We start from the raw sequence: 15,522 nt of genomic DNA on the forward strand, positions 1-15,522 counted from the left end.
GGGTGGGACAGAACGCCAGAGAGCCGAGTGGCATCTGGGGCCAAGGCGAGGGTCCCTCTGAAACTGGCACTGGTAGACCTTGGCGCCTTGTCCCCACCCCCCCACCCGTCCCTGGGCCACACCCTCCTCCGCAGGGGCCGGGGACCCCACCCCCCAGGAGCACAAGCTGGGGGCCAGTGGGAGTCTGGGCAGTGTTCACACCCATGAACACAGGGAGAAGGTGATGGACGCAGGTGCCCAGGAGCGAGAGAGGTCACTTTGCCCAGTTGAGCCAGGAAGAGGGACAAGATCAGGTGGGTTCATACGTTCACCTCCATGAGCAGGAGCCAGCACGAGCAAACGCTACAAGGCAAGAAAATGCGTGCCCCGTTCTGAAAACAAGGTGGCAACACGCTCGGCACATTTCAAACACGTGACGAAGGGACACAGGGGCGACCCTGGGCCAACAGCCCTGACGCGAGCCTCTGCTTCCTGTCCGGCGGTGGCCCCCGTCGGCGGATCTAGTCAGTCACTGAAAGCGTTTTTATACATTTCTTCCTTGGGAAATTTACTCCCTGGTTCTGGCATTTCACGGGCAAAGTATCAATTGTGGAGGTGGCACAAACTATAAAAGCAAGCTTTTCTTTTAAAATATAAATGTGCCAGAGGTGCAGAGTGCGGAGGGGTGGGGGGACCTTAGATCATTAGTGGCTCCTGCCTGTCTTACTGACAATAATTGGTGGGCGGGGAGCCGGCCGCGGGCTGGGCGGCTGGAGCGGGGGGCGGGCCGGTGCTTCGAGGGTAAATGGCACCCGGGCCAGCCAGAGGCAGAGAAATCGGAGGGGAGGGGAGGGGAGGGGAGGGCAGGGGAGGGGAGGCGGTGCCTCGTCCAGAGCCAGGCTTGCTATTTGGGGCAATTAACAAGGGGGCAGGGATAATTTTTTTTTCCCTGGAACGTCTGCTTGGGGGCCAGGGATTTATACTTACACCAATTGGTTGGGTAAGTGGGAAAGAATACGTTTTTTTTGTGTTTTTTTTTTTTGTTTTTTTAAATCAGTGGAATTTTTCTGCTCCATACTGGCAGCCCTTTCCCTGCACATCTTTCTCTTTATGCGGTTTTGTCTCAGTGATTTGAACATGTTCTAATTTTGTCATTCAAGCCATCTGACTTTCACTGCTCTATACAAACAAAACCTAATTTAGTCTGAGATGTTTTAAGTCATAACAATGACGGATGGCCAGGGTTCAGGTGTGGTGGAATATTTAAATACCTAGTCTATATTTTTCTGATATAAAGACAGGCAGCTTTTTGTACTCTGATTAATTATGATTTTGCATTTCAGAAAAAAAATAGCTTTTCCTATTCTACATTATTAATTGGTTATTTAATTAGGAATTCTCCAAGCTTCAGATGTTGGGAAGCTAAATCTGTGAGTGGGTTTAAAAAAAGCCGAGCTCCATCCTGTTGCCTTTTTGTATCTTATGAAGGTCACAATAAGACGTGATTGTTTGGCATAGCGGCAGTGAATTATGCCACCCAGACAAGCTTTTAACCTATGTGCCTTCACTCTGAGTGAGACACACGGGCATGTGCTCTCTTTAAACCGTTCTCTATTGAAAAGGATTCAATCACCATAATGAATCTGAGGCCAGGCAGCAATCTTCCGCACTGAAAGAATTTCTAAAAGATTGTAGAATTTGTAAAACGAACAGCTCGCAGACTAAATGGCTGTGTGGGTGAATCAATTATTGCAAGGCCCCGAGTAGTCATAATATTTAGTACATATCATAGAGTGTTTCAGGTACAATAAGATATGCTCGTTTTTCCCCGTTCCTGCTGGAAGTGGTCCCGGATGCCTGCAAACCACCCCAGCGGATCTCGGCATCCCGCGAGAGCCAGGTCAGGCCGACTGCGTCCACACACACACACACACACACACACACCCCACACACACACTCAGACACCGGGGGGAGGCTGGGGTCTGGAGAGCAAGGGGGTGGCTGAAGTGCCCCTGCATCCCATCAGGTCTGCCTCACCAGCCCACGGAGATGCTAAGTTGCTAGTTCTCTTTTCCAGAGCCTGGTTTTGAACCGTTTCCTTATTAATACAATAATTATTTTTCTCTGACAGCACCATTTATAACCATCTACTCTGTGTCCAACTAGCCCTGTTTTCATTAATCAATGGACATGGAGACGACTGTCATCACCTCTCTGGATTATGACTTATCGGCCCCGCGCAGGCTCCTTTCGGGTGGACACGAGTCGGATGAGGATGAAGCCTTTTTTGGCTCCTGGAGGGGAAGTTTCTGCCACACGGTCCTAGGTACTGTCTAAAGACCCCTGCTTCAGAGAAGGGCATCCAGGGAATCCCCAAGGAATTCTGGAAAGACTGGCCCACGGTGCCTTGAGGCATCACAAGACACTGCTAACACAGGCAGTGCCCACCCCCAGCACCATGGGAGGGCTGCCCTGGGGCCCTTGGGGAGCTTAAAACACTGCACAGTGTCATCAGGCAAGAGTCCCCAATTGCTGGACTATGTGAGCAAACCCGTCACAGGGTGAGAATGTGTGAAAGGGGGACATCACAGGGACTTGGGCTGGGGCAGGGCCCCGGGGCCTGACCTAGAGTGAACCCGGGGGATCCCCCAGTGACCACTCTCCTCATCGGCATTCTGTCCTAAAGGGAACACGTCCACAACTGCTCAAAGCCCCAGGAGTGGCGCTGCTCAACATCTCTTTAACTCGTGCTCCCTGGATGAATCGTGCCACTTTGAAGCCCACGAAACCACAGCTGCAGGGGGTGGAAACATCTGTTCCATGATGATCTGTAGCCCAGCTTTGCCCCCATGGTTGCATGTTGGTCACAGACACTCTGACAATGTAGCAGCTCACCCTTCTCAGCCGGTAAGCAGATAAAAAGAAAATCACTCATCTAGCTCTGAACTCCATGCAGGCCTTTCCTCCAGTGAACGTCACCTTTGAACACCTTTGCTGATACAGAGCAAAGAGGTAAACCTTTTTTTTTTCCTTTTTTTCCTCACAAGGAAGGCTGCCAGTAGACTGCAGAGCCAGGACCCAAGCAAGCCTGGATCTCAGGAACCCTTTCTTCCTCCCATGGGGCATCTCCTGGCTGGGAGCTTCTCCCCTACCTAACCAGTTCCTCTCTAGATCACCAGGGTACCCACGACTCCCCAAAGAGCAGATGCTGTCCTCCTAAATGGACCCAGAACAGGGCTCCCTCACTAGCTCACTCAAGTAGCAGCAAATGGGCCAGACATTCTGTTCCGAAAAATCCCCTCAGGCAAGCTCCCAGCGGCTTCTTTCTCATACTCTGCTAAGGGAAAAGGGAATAAGCAGAACCATGTTGGAGGGCTACACGGCAAAAAGACCCATGGATGAAGAATATCAAGTGCCTAGGAAGGCATCTAACAAAATACGTTTATAACATCTACAGGAAAATTTACAGGACTTGACTGTGAGCTCTTAAAGAAAGTCTCACCTAGAGAAATATACCATACTCATGGATACGAAAGTGTAACATTGCTTAGACATCACTTCTCCTCCCCATGTGTTGATTCAATATTATTCCATTTTACACTGGAAAGACTAGCCCACAGTGTTTTAAGGCATCACAAGACAATATAACACAGGTAGTACCCACCCCCGGCACCATGGGGAGGGCTACCCGGAGGCTCAAGGGGAGCTTAAAACACTGCACGGTGTCACCAGGCAAGAGCCCCCAATTGCTGGAGTATGTGAGCAAACCTGTCACAAGGGTGAGAATGTGTGAAAGGGTGACATTGCAGGGACTTGGGCCAGGGCAGGTCCCCGGAGGGCTGCCCTAGAGTGAAGCCAGGGGATTGTAAAGGAAACTTGTTAAATGATATGGAAGAATAAGAAGTCAAAAATAGCCAAGATACCTTTGCAGATGAAGAGTAGAGAGGAAGGACTTGCCCCACCTTATGTTGGCACCTAGTGTGAAGCTATAGTAATTCAGGCAGTATGGTATTTGTGACAGGAGAAACAAACCCACCTGAGAGATGGAGAGTCCAGAAACAGAACCTCACACTTAGGGACGTGATATTTAGTACATGAAAAAAATCATGTCAAAACAGCTGAGGACAAAAGGAACTGTTAAATAGGTAAAATTGTGAAAAAAATGATTAGCCATCTGGAAAAAGAAGAAATTGTACCTTCTCCTCACACCATGTTGGAAAACCAAGTCCAAATGGATTAAAGACTTAAATGTTAAAAACAGAACTTTAAACTTCTTAGTAGAAAATACACCTAAATATCATTTATAACTTGGGGTAGGAATAAATTTCCTTTAACAAACATCTGTGACTATAAAGAAAAAGATAAACACATTTGACCATATTAAAATTAAGAACTTTATTTTTTTTAATGTTTATTTTTCTTTTTGGTGGGGGGAGGGGCAGAGAGAGAGAAAGAGACAGAGGATCCCAAGCAGGCTCCGTGCTGACAGCAGTGAGCCCGATGCAGACCCACAAACTGTGAGATCATGACCTGAGCCAAAGTCAGACACTCCACCAACTGAGCCACCCAGGTGTCCTAAGAATTTTATACTTATCAAAAAATAACTTTGAAAGTAAAAAGACATAACTGACAAAAATTAGTGCCACAAAGGTATTGAACTACATTATCAACAAGAGCATAAGGAACCCAATGGAAAATCGGCAAGAGACAGAAAGAGGCATTTCACAGTAAATAAATGGGGCCAATATGTTTATATTAAGAGAAGATGCTGTAGAATGAATGTGTTCCTCCAAAATTTGTATGTTGAAACCTAAGGCCCTGTGTGATGGTATTTGGAGGTGGGCCTTTGGGAGGTGATTAGGTCATGAGGGTGGAGCCTTCATGGATGGGATTAGTGCCCTGATAATAAGAAATGAGGGAGAGATGACCTGTCTCCACCATGCGAGGATACATGCAACAAGAAGCCAGCCTTCTGCAAACTATGAAAAAGGCCCTCATCAGGAGCCAGATCCCCCAGCACTGTCATCTTGGACTTCCTGGCCTCCAAAGCTGTTTTAAGCTCCCCTGCCTATGGTATTTGTTAGGACAGCCAGTGCAAACAAAGACAGATCAACATCTTCGGTGATGGGGGAAATGCAAAGGAGACCATCATGAGAGACAATGTTGTACCTATTTGACTGACAAACAGTTTAATAACGCCAAGTGTTGGAGAGGATGTGGACCCACAGATGCTCTTATACGTTGCTGGAGAGGCAACCGCTTTAGAAAACAGCTTGTAGTCGTCTCCTACCATGGACTAATCATAGTAATTCTACTCATAGGTGCATCTCTCCAGGAGAAAAGTCCTGCACGTGTACAAAAGGAGACACAGGTGAGAATGTTTGTTAGTAGCAGCACTGTTCAGACCCCAGAAACTGCCCGTATACTCATCAGCCCGAGAGTAGATACCTGGCGTGTACTTGCAGTCAGTGGAACACAGGACATGCGTGAGATACAACATGTTGAGATACAACAGCGTGGCAGAATCTCAGCAATTGAATACCAGCTTCAAAAACTAAGTCACAAAACACCACACCCTCTGAAAGCTAAAAACAATGAAAGGAAAACATTTGATTTTAGGAATATAATGTAGGAAAGCAAAGAAATGAATGGAGAATTAAGAAGATCATTACCTTGGGTGAAGGAGGTGAGGATATGGGGGAGTCATATATTATTGCTAAGTTCTTAGTTTGCGTTTTAGATGGTGGGCTCATGTCATTTAAAATACTGCTTCAATAATTATACTATGTACAGGCCTAAGGATGAGCACATATGAACCAAGGACCATGACAGACCCGTTCTACCCATGCAGGTCTGCTTGTGCAAATATATATATGCTTTGGTCTAGCGATTCTCCATCCGGGCACCCACCCTAAGGAAAAGAATCATGTGTGTGCCGAGCGGTGTCTGAAGCTATTCAGGACCAGATTCTTTCTAATAGCAGAAAATTGGAAATAACATTAATGTCCAACAATCGGGGACCGGCTTAATCATAAGGTGCCATCAAGCTATGGGATACTAAAGAAATTTTGAGAAGTGAGGTGAGATGTTGTGCATAATTCATTGTTGGGGAAAAAAAAAACCTAAAATGCTCTACAGCAGAAAAACTACAATTCTGATAGCATGGTGAGATTACAGGCAACTTTTTAGGTAATTCTGTAATTGTAAGATTCTAAAACGTAAGAGAATGAAAGAAATGGTGTCACAGCTGGGGCATGGAGAGGCCTCTCGTGTGGATACTGAAAGGGCTATTGCCTCATACAGGCAAAAGGAACACTTTAATTTATCATTTTTTTTCAGTTTATTTGTTTATTTTGAGAGAGAAAGCATGATTGAGGGAGGGGCAGAAAGAGAGAGGGAGAGAGAGAATCCCAAGCAGGCTCCATGCTGTCAGCCGGGAGCCTGACATGGGGCTCAAACCCACAAAACCATGAGATCATGACCTAAGCCAAAACCAAGAGTCAGAGACTCAACCTACCGAGCCACGCAGGTGCTCCTTTAATTTATCATTTTAATTGTTTATATTTTATATATTAAAATTTAAAAGCTATGTTTATTATAGACACTTGGGAAAGAGAGAAAAGTATAAATAAATGCCCCATTATCCCTCTGACATTGACGTTCTTCCTTCTGGTGTTTTTTGTCATTACTGTAAGTTAATTTTATGTATCACCTCGCTAGGCCACAGTACCCAGTTGTTGATGTTGTTTTGAAGGTATTTTTTTAGAAGTGATTAACATTTAAATCAGTAGGTTTTGAGAAAAGCAGATTACCCTCTGTAATGTGGGTGGACCTCATCCAATCAGTTGAAGGCCTTAAGAGAAAATACTGAGGTCCCCCAAGGAGAAGGGAATTCTGCCTCCAGATGGCCCTCATATTCAAGATGCAACATCAGGGCACCTGGATGGCTCAGTTGGTTAAGCGTCCAACTGTGGCTTAGATCATGATCTCATGGCCCGTGGGTTCGAGCCCCGCATCAGGCTCTGTGCTGACAGCTCAGAGCCTGGAGCGTGCTAAAAATTCTGTCTCCCTTTCTCTCAGCCCCTCCCCCACTTGCGCTCTGCCTCTATCTCAAAAGTAAACAAACATTTTTTAAAAAGTTAAAAAATTTTTTAAAAAACAGATGTTTTTAAAAAACAACTCTTCCCTGGGTCTCCAGATTTTGGGCTTGCCAACCCCAACAACTGCATGAGCCATTTCCTTAAAATAAAACTCTCTCATTCTCTACAGCTATTACACTCCATGTATGAGTGAGTGAGTGTGTGTGTGGGGGGGGGGGGGTTTCTATTTCTCTGGAGAATGTTGACTAATATAATAACTTATATTTGCAGTTAGGTCCTTCTTACAAAATAGGGCTTTCATATAACATTGGTGTACATCATGAGCATTACCCACTGCTCTTTTAAAAGTCTCTAAAAACCATTTTAAAAGCGACATATCATATTTTTATAATTCATTCTTAACCAGTCTTCCTGATTATCAGACACTTGGATTTTCCCCATATTATACTTTTATATGTAATGTTACAACTAATAGTCTGGAGACATAATCTTTTTATTTTTATTTATTTGGCAGGGCGGGGGGGAGCATGAGTAGGGGAGGGGCAGAGAGAGAGGGAGAGAAAGAATCCCAAGCAGCCTCCACACTGTCAAGTGCAGAGCCCGACAATGGGGCTTGAACTCATGAACCATGAGATCATGACCTGAGCCCAAACCAAGAGTTAGAAACTTGACTGAGCCGCCCAGGCTGGGATCTAATCTTCTTCACATTTCTGATTAACTTGTCTGTGAGAGACATAGTGAAGAGACTGGATTAGCAGGCACGGACCATGCTTCTAGAACTGGTTGGACCCCCTTGAGCAGGGGTTCCACCTCTTTGGCCACAGCAGGGTGGATGACTGTTATTTTCAGGAGCCTTTTCAGCCACTCATCCTCAGACTCCTGGGTCCACTGGTCTCACCCCTGTGGAGCAGGTGCACTTTGCCCCTGCTCCAGCACCCCTCGGGCCTGCTCTCCCTCTGGACCAAGTCCTGCTGGAGGCCCACCTCTGGAGTTTCCCCGTCCTGCGTCCTCCCTCGGGCTGCCATGGGTTACCGTCCCCTCTCGTGGACACACGTGAAGAGCTGCAGCTTTGTTTCTGGTCGGCATCCCTCTGTGCCTTTGTAGAGCAGTGCCAGCACATGAGCAGCGCGTGAATGGAAGTCCCGGCTGGTCACAACACATGAGGGAGGTCCAAGGAGGAGAGGTCAGAGCAGGGCAAGAGCTGTGGGTGCCCTGATGGGTGCTCCACAGTGGGGTGCATTTCCTGAGTGCCTCACGTGGCCTGTTGTTTGCCAGGACCTCGGGTGTCACCGAGCACCGCACTTCTTCCCTGGCTCCTGCTTCTCCTTCACTTTATGGCCATCCTTATCCTGCGCCCAAGCCAGCCGTGAGGACAAAGTGCTCTGGCACCCTCCCCACAGGCGAGTCCCCCAATTCTGACCACAAAATATATATTAAATTTGTTCCCTCCATCTCCACTGTTGCAACGTCCACACCACCTGAGTGATTGTGACCACCTTCTCCTGGTCTCTCTGCTCCCACACCCAGCTTCCCACAATCACTTCTGAAGGGAATGGATCCAGGGATTTTCTTTAAATGTGAGTCAGATCCAGTCACTGTCCTTGTTCAGAACCCTCAGAACTTTCCCACTGCCCCAAAAAAACACCAGGCAAGGCCCAGGTGACTCTCCAAACACACCTGTGCTTTCTCTCCGTCCTGCACCCTAGACCCCAACAACGTATGCCTGCCTCGGGGCCTTGGCACTGGCTGCTCCTTCCTCCTAGCTCCACCCCATGGCTCCCTCCTGCTCATCCTTCAGATCTTGAAGCTGCCGCCCACTCCCGTGGCCTTTCCTGGCCTCCGGCTCCACCCAGTTACTCTCCAGGCCCATTTTACATTGATGTGCTTGTCTTTCTCACTAGACTCAAAGTTCCATGAAGGCGGTGCCCAGACCCATCTTGTTTACTATTCTGTCCCCAGTATCCATCACATATGGGAGCTCCAGAAAGACTTTGACTAAACAAACAAACTATCAGGGACCCAAGTCTGGAGAAGCAGCATCCTCTTCAGGTCAAGGAAGCCACACAAGCAGGTGCTAATCTCTCACAAAATGTTCAGACTTTGGCCTGTGGGAGCCTTGACAGGGGAAGGGAAGAACTTCAGGGCACTCAGGTTCTGCCCAGCGACCGGAAGGAGATGGTCAACGCCAAATGCATGTTCTGGTTTAAAAAGATGGACGGCCCACAGCTCCCTCCAAAATCTCTCTTGCTTCCCCTAGGTGTGCCTCTTTGTCCTTCCCAGGACCTGATGGAGCTGAAGATGGCAGGTGTCCCCCACGTGGGGTGTCCCTGGGTCCCAGGCGGGCAGGGGAGGGAACTGCCCAGCTCCAGTCTTTCTCAGGTGATCAGTGAGCAGCAGGAGGAGTTTAGACCAACCTGGAAGAAGGGGGTATGTGTGGGGCTGTGGTCCAGCAAAGGTGCACAGGTAGAAATGCTGAGCCTCTCCTTCTATGGAATCCTGCATTCTAACCAGGCAACCTGTAGTACCCGCTCCTGTCCAACCTCAAGGGCTAAGGGAAGGTGTTCAGACTGAACACTGGGGCCTCGGGAAAGCTTTTCCTGCTCTGAGCCTCTGAGCCTTCATCACTTGAAGGCCCTGTGGATCCCTGGCCGCCAGTCCACAAGGAGGGAGAGGGCAAGGTCACTCGATCAAGGAAACAGGGCCAAAGCAAGTCTTCAAAGGGCAAAGGAAAGTCGTGCCTGCCCCGCCCAGAAAAAGTTGACGCTCCCCATCTTCCATGTAAACACTACACACAGTCTCCTGCACACGCAGCCACACAGCCTTCCACGTGTGCAATCCTGATTTTTGAAATGAGGAAATGGCTCAGAAGTATGACAACTTGCCCCAAGGTTCCACCAACTAGGGAGGGGCACAGCTGGGAGGTGATATTGGGCGCTCCCCCCCCTCCCCCGCCCCCTGACCCTACCTACCCTTCACATCACGGCAGGTACGACCAGAGTTCTAAAGAAAAAGCCTTTTACGTTCAGCTAAGGGGCTGGTCCACGGTTCCAAAAAGTGAAAGTCTCCTAAACGGTTCTCTAGCATTCTCTCTGACACCACGAAAGCCACAGAAAGATAAAGACATTCCCCAGTGGGCATGGAAATGAAGTTCCCCCCAAAGAACATAAGCCAGATAACCTTTTCTAAGGCAGCTGTCAGTCACCACCTCAGTCCCTTGTTCCTGGGACTTTCTCTGAGTAGTTTACACAATACTGATTCTTTAAAATTTAGAAGCCGTAGAGGGAACCTTTTTTCTTGAGGAATTCTTGACATGCTCGCACTGCAAGCTTGTGGCCTTCGTCCCCTCAGTGCTGGGACCCCGGGCTCCCTCCTCACCCCCCACACGTACACATTACACACACTTGTTTATATGGAGCTATAGCACTCTCTTGATTGCACAGCAGTGCGGCCTGCTGATGAGGTCTGCTGTTGACATTTCAGCATTAGCTGGCTTTTGTCAATTGTGGCAGCCTAAGAAATTCTATCTTAAGGGCTGCTCTTTATTAAATTTGCAAGATACAAAACTGTGACTGACAAATAGTCTCCTTTCCCTTTGCAAATGCATAAATACTGGTCAGCAACTCTAAAGTAATTAAAATGTTCTAAATTTAAACAAAAATGCGATTGCCAAAGAGTTTTACAAAGACTGGGGTATCCTATCTTTGGCTCAACAAAACATTTTCTTACTATTTTTAACATTTATCAGCACACAGAATTTTGGGGGATCCCAGTGTCGGGGAGAAGGCAGAGGAAAGAACAGTTACGTGAGCCTCCTTGTTCTGTTTTACCAAACTTTGTCACAGAATCCTCTACGCAACTCTTTTATGTGTGATTGGTGACATAATTCCCGTTTTTTTTTTTTTTAGCCAGCCATTATATATGATAAATAAAACAATGCTCTGAAAACACTGAGATCTCTCATCAATGTCACTGTGAAAAGGGCCCAGATAAATGAGTCCTGGAATCAAAGGCAGATGACACGGCTGACCATGTATCATCTCCTATGTATTGAACGTAGTCTTTGTAAAGATAGAGCGGTAATAAAAAGTGGTATTGTGTGCTCTGAAAGGCTGTGTGGGTCTGTGCATGACTAATCTGTCTTTCTGCATTATTTTATTCAATCTTCTCTGACTTTATGCCTTTGACATTTTTGCTACACTCAGTAAATTTGAGTGAATAGGCAATTTTAAAGAATTTTTATAGGGCTTCAGAGAAGTCATATGCAGACTGTATCTTTGTTCAAATTTAACAGTTTAAATATTTCCTTTGTCTAGGGTGCAGAGTAATCTTTAGACAAAAAAAAAAAAGAAAAAAAAGAATGATTTAACCTTAAGATTTTAACAATGTTTCCTGAAGCAATTCAATTATTAAAAACAAAACAAACAAAAAACAAAAACAAAACCCAGAATAACAAGCTTATAATCAAGGAGGTGCTGATTTCTTCTATTTTATCATTATTATAAACACGAGACTGGCCTCTTTCTAAAGATTAAGGCATTCCTTCTTTCTCCAGAATCCAGAGATGCAGAAGACGTAATTTTCAAAAAGGCGTGATTTTAAATCTAGAGTTCAGAACAGACTCGGAGATCACCCCCTTTTGCTGACTTCTTACTGCAAGGGTAGTTGTGTCTAAGTAAATAATGACTTCAGCGCATGTCTTTAATTTACTGTGTAGCATGTTATCAGTTCATTATCTAATCTATAACATTAGCGAAGCACTTGAGTTTAGATAATTTACACTACAGAATATGCAATATGAAATAAAGAATGATTTCCTTTGCTAAATTGGGCAGAAGTCCTCGCCTGAAGTATATCAGATCACTACATTTCAGGAAATTCACTCCCTTCCTTTTGGCTGTTAAACTACTCAGAGGAAAACTGGGATTCCTTGATAAAACTGTTTGGGCTAGCAGGTGCTAGCCTCATAGTTTTGGCCTATAAATACTTTCAAGAAGATTAAACTATTTAAAGTAAACCTAAACTTCAGATGAACCCATCCTGATAGATTTGTATGGCCAATTACATTTTACAATATCTGTAAGATCAAAACCATAGTCTACATATTATGTTTTTATGAATCACCCCATAAGCCTACATCCAACAGGGTGACTGGAAACTTATGTGTAGTACATTTGAAGTGCTCTCAAGAAACTGGACCTCAGGATTTCCTTTTGCGGGAAGTGGACAATTCAGGCAACTGATGACCCGCATGCTCTCATGGTCCCGTGCCATTGAGCCGTAGGGCCCATATCCTGGAGCAGCAGGGCAGAGCTGGGTCAGTGGAAGGCAGTTTTCCCTAGACACAGGGAAGGCTAAGGGCATAGGGCTTTTTGCTCCGACGTCTTGCAGGACTGAGCCAGCCCCTGCCCGCGCTCACTGCTTCCATACCTGACTGGAGCTTCGCTATCCCACACGGCAGGGCAGGCGGTGTTTAGATTTCTCGAAGGGGAAGCAGGACGTGCCATGCCAGTTACCAGAGGCGGAATCATGGATGATAGCAGGGGAAGGCCGTAATGGGGCCTGAGAATGTTCCTTCACGTTCTCTTTCTCAGAAAGAAGGAGACTGCACAAAGTATAAGAGGCTCCAGAAACACAGAAGCCTGGTCAAGGTCCACATACAACGAAATAATCAGTCACAAGCACCTCTGGTGTCCCCTCTTCCTCCCCCCCGCCAAACCACACACCCTCCACCACGCACACTGAGTAGAAGACAGTTTACATCTCACCTAGGATGCACGGTAATAAATACACAGGTCTGATGCAGGGTCCCGAACACTTTTGTAATCATCTAGCAGGGAATGAGATCTGGATGTATCATGTCTGGGTTTGTGACTTCTGCCTTGTAAATGGATAAACACTTCACATCTCCGTGTAAGACTGAGACAGGAACCCCCTTATCCTTTTTCAGAGCAGACACAAACAAATACTACATTTTATCACCTGCAAAGCACTTGATGTAAGTTCATTAAAATGAAGGATTTTGGAGAGCCCCAAAATGTAGGATATGATTCATGCATAGATCCCTGATAAGAGATGTGGCTTCTATTATTTTCCTACCACATAAAGAACTAATCCTGCTCCTGCAGGAAGAATGTGTTACCTTCCTCTTTATGAACCATCTTCATAACACTGAAGAAACAACAAACACACCCATGATTAGCTATGACAGCCTCCCATTGATTTATTTGACTCAAGTCCTAAGCAGAGGTCTGGTGTTAGGTCTGTCTCTGCACATTTTTATTAAATAATAAAACTTAAAACGGAAATGACCCACTATTTCCAAAATAGAGAATAAAATGTTCTACAACTTACAGAGATCCTAGCAATGTTATCAAGCAGAATGTGGAATCTGCCTTTCTAGAACCCTGTCTTTAAAAGTGAAACGGTGGAGAAGGCCCCCTCGCCGGTGTGCTTTCCAGCCCAGCCTGAGCTCTCTATGCTCTCTATGCTTGAGAGCACCTTATGATGCTGTAACTAACCTCAAACCTGCAGCAGCAGGGGGCCAACAAACCTCCGAATACAGCAATGTCATGCTTTACGGGCACTCTCTCAGCAACAGCATGAATGAGGGGGGAAATTGGTTGCCTAGGAAACCCTCTAGTCCTGGTAATTATTACTGTAACTGACTGCACACCCCACCTATAACAGAAATGAATAATAATTTATAACCGCTGACTGGCAGCTTTCTGTCGGTGCCTCTGCTCACCACTGCTACCTACTGGCTGCAAAATTACTCACATGCGAACAGTGGGGTTTGCCACAGAGCAAACCACCGCTAGAAAGAACCTTCCTCCCATCTTCCTCCACCAGTTTCTGAATATAGTTCAAGCAAATTGCTGCTCGATCAATAGAGCAAAAATGAAAAGTGCTTTGTGTTCGTGTATACAATGGGGGTTGAACAATCTAATGGAAGCTGGTCATCTCAATTAAAAGCAATTTCATATTGTGACATGAACTAGACCAAAAAAAAGGTACTTAATAAGGTTAACAGAAGCTAAATAAAAGCGTATATCTTAATGACCCCACATATATGACTCAACGCTATTTAATACGATAGAATTTGATACTAAGCAAAACTGCTATAAATAAAATCCTATCTGGTAGTTTTGATCAATTAAACTACATAATTAACAAAGATGGTCCATTTATCTTAGGTTGTCTAATTTGCAGTACAGTGTTAAAGCACCTCTACTGGAAGACTAGTTTGTTTAGAAATTAGAACATTCATAGTGATTTACTGGATTTGATTTAAAAGACACAGCAGGAGTTGGCAAAATTCACATATCATGGGGTTAATGTGGGTTAGAATGTAGCTATTTGTAATACAAAAATATTGCATACCAAATACACACATCTGATTTCTTTTAACCCTGGTTCATCTTTTCGCAGAAGTCGTTACTTTCCTAAAATGAACAACAAAAACAGCTGCATTCACCACTATTAGGACACAGAAATCTGCCATTTTCAATTTCCAAAGCAAGAAAATGCTGGCATGGTAATGAGTCAAGCACTGGGTACTGAGAAGGCATCAACTGACCAATAGCTTCCTCGGCCCCAGTCTGATCCACAAAGATGGATATTTCCACTGAAAGCCAACCAGCTCTAGCCTGTAGCCGCCATGCTCCCGGGCTCTGTGGCTCCCTACTTCTGTCTGGTCAGTGCATTTCAAAGTCAAGAATTCAGAAGAAAAAGGACAAAGAACTCCAGAGGTTGCTGAAGCTTGGTGAACTATCACCAAGATGGAGGGTGTGTGAAGTGCTAATAGAGAAACACTCAGCTCATCCACGGTGCAGTACACGCTCCGTCCTCGGAACCCTCCAAGGCTTCAATGTTGCTGACAGATTCCCTGTCATGAGGGAATGCTCCCTAGTGCCTCTGATACTAAGCATCATGGAATTTCCCAACCCACGCCCTAATTAGCTTAATTACATTGTAACATAAAAAGTAATTTTCCAAAGATATCTTACAGTTTCAAAATCAACAGATGTATTTTTGTTTTCTTCCCTTTAATCCATTCTAGGTATGGTTCCTGAGGACTTATCTCCTTGCTTTTCAGAAATCAGCAAACTTCCAAAAAAGTTCCCTAATTCAGACATTTTGCAGCTCCAACATTGGCATGACCTCTGACAGTTACTCTTACTAAAGGACGCCTGGAGATCAAACTGGGAACATGCAACAACCATGCACAAGACACACACAAGTCTTAGTATGAGACACCAGGATGCAGAACAGAGCGGGGTCCTGCAAAAAGCCCACAGAGATCAAACGAGGCCCCACATTTTTAAACACATTTACATTTCAAGTACTTACAAACTTCACTGTTCTGAAGAAGGTCTGAGTGCTATTCCTTGTAGAAAATTAAACTTACTCTTTTAGCCTGTGTGACCACAGACAAATCTAGCCT

Source organism: Panthera pardus, unplaced genomic scaffold (genome assembly GCF_024362965.1).
Source record: "Panthera pardus isolate Hobbes unplaced genomic scaffold, ASM2436296v1 HiC_scaffold_18, whole genome shotgun sequence".
Lineage (NCBI taxonomy): Eukaryota > Metazoa > Chordata > Mammalia > Carnivora > Felidae > Panthera > Panthera pardus.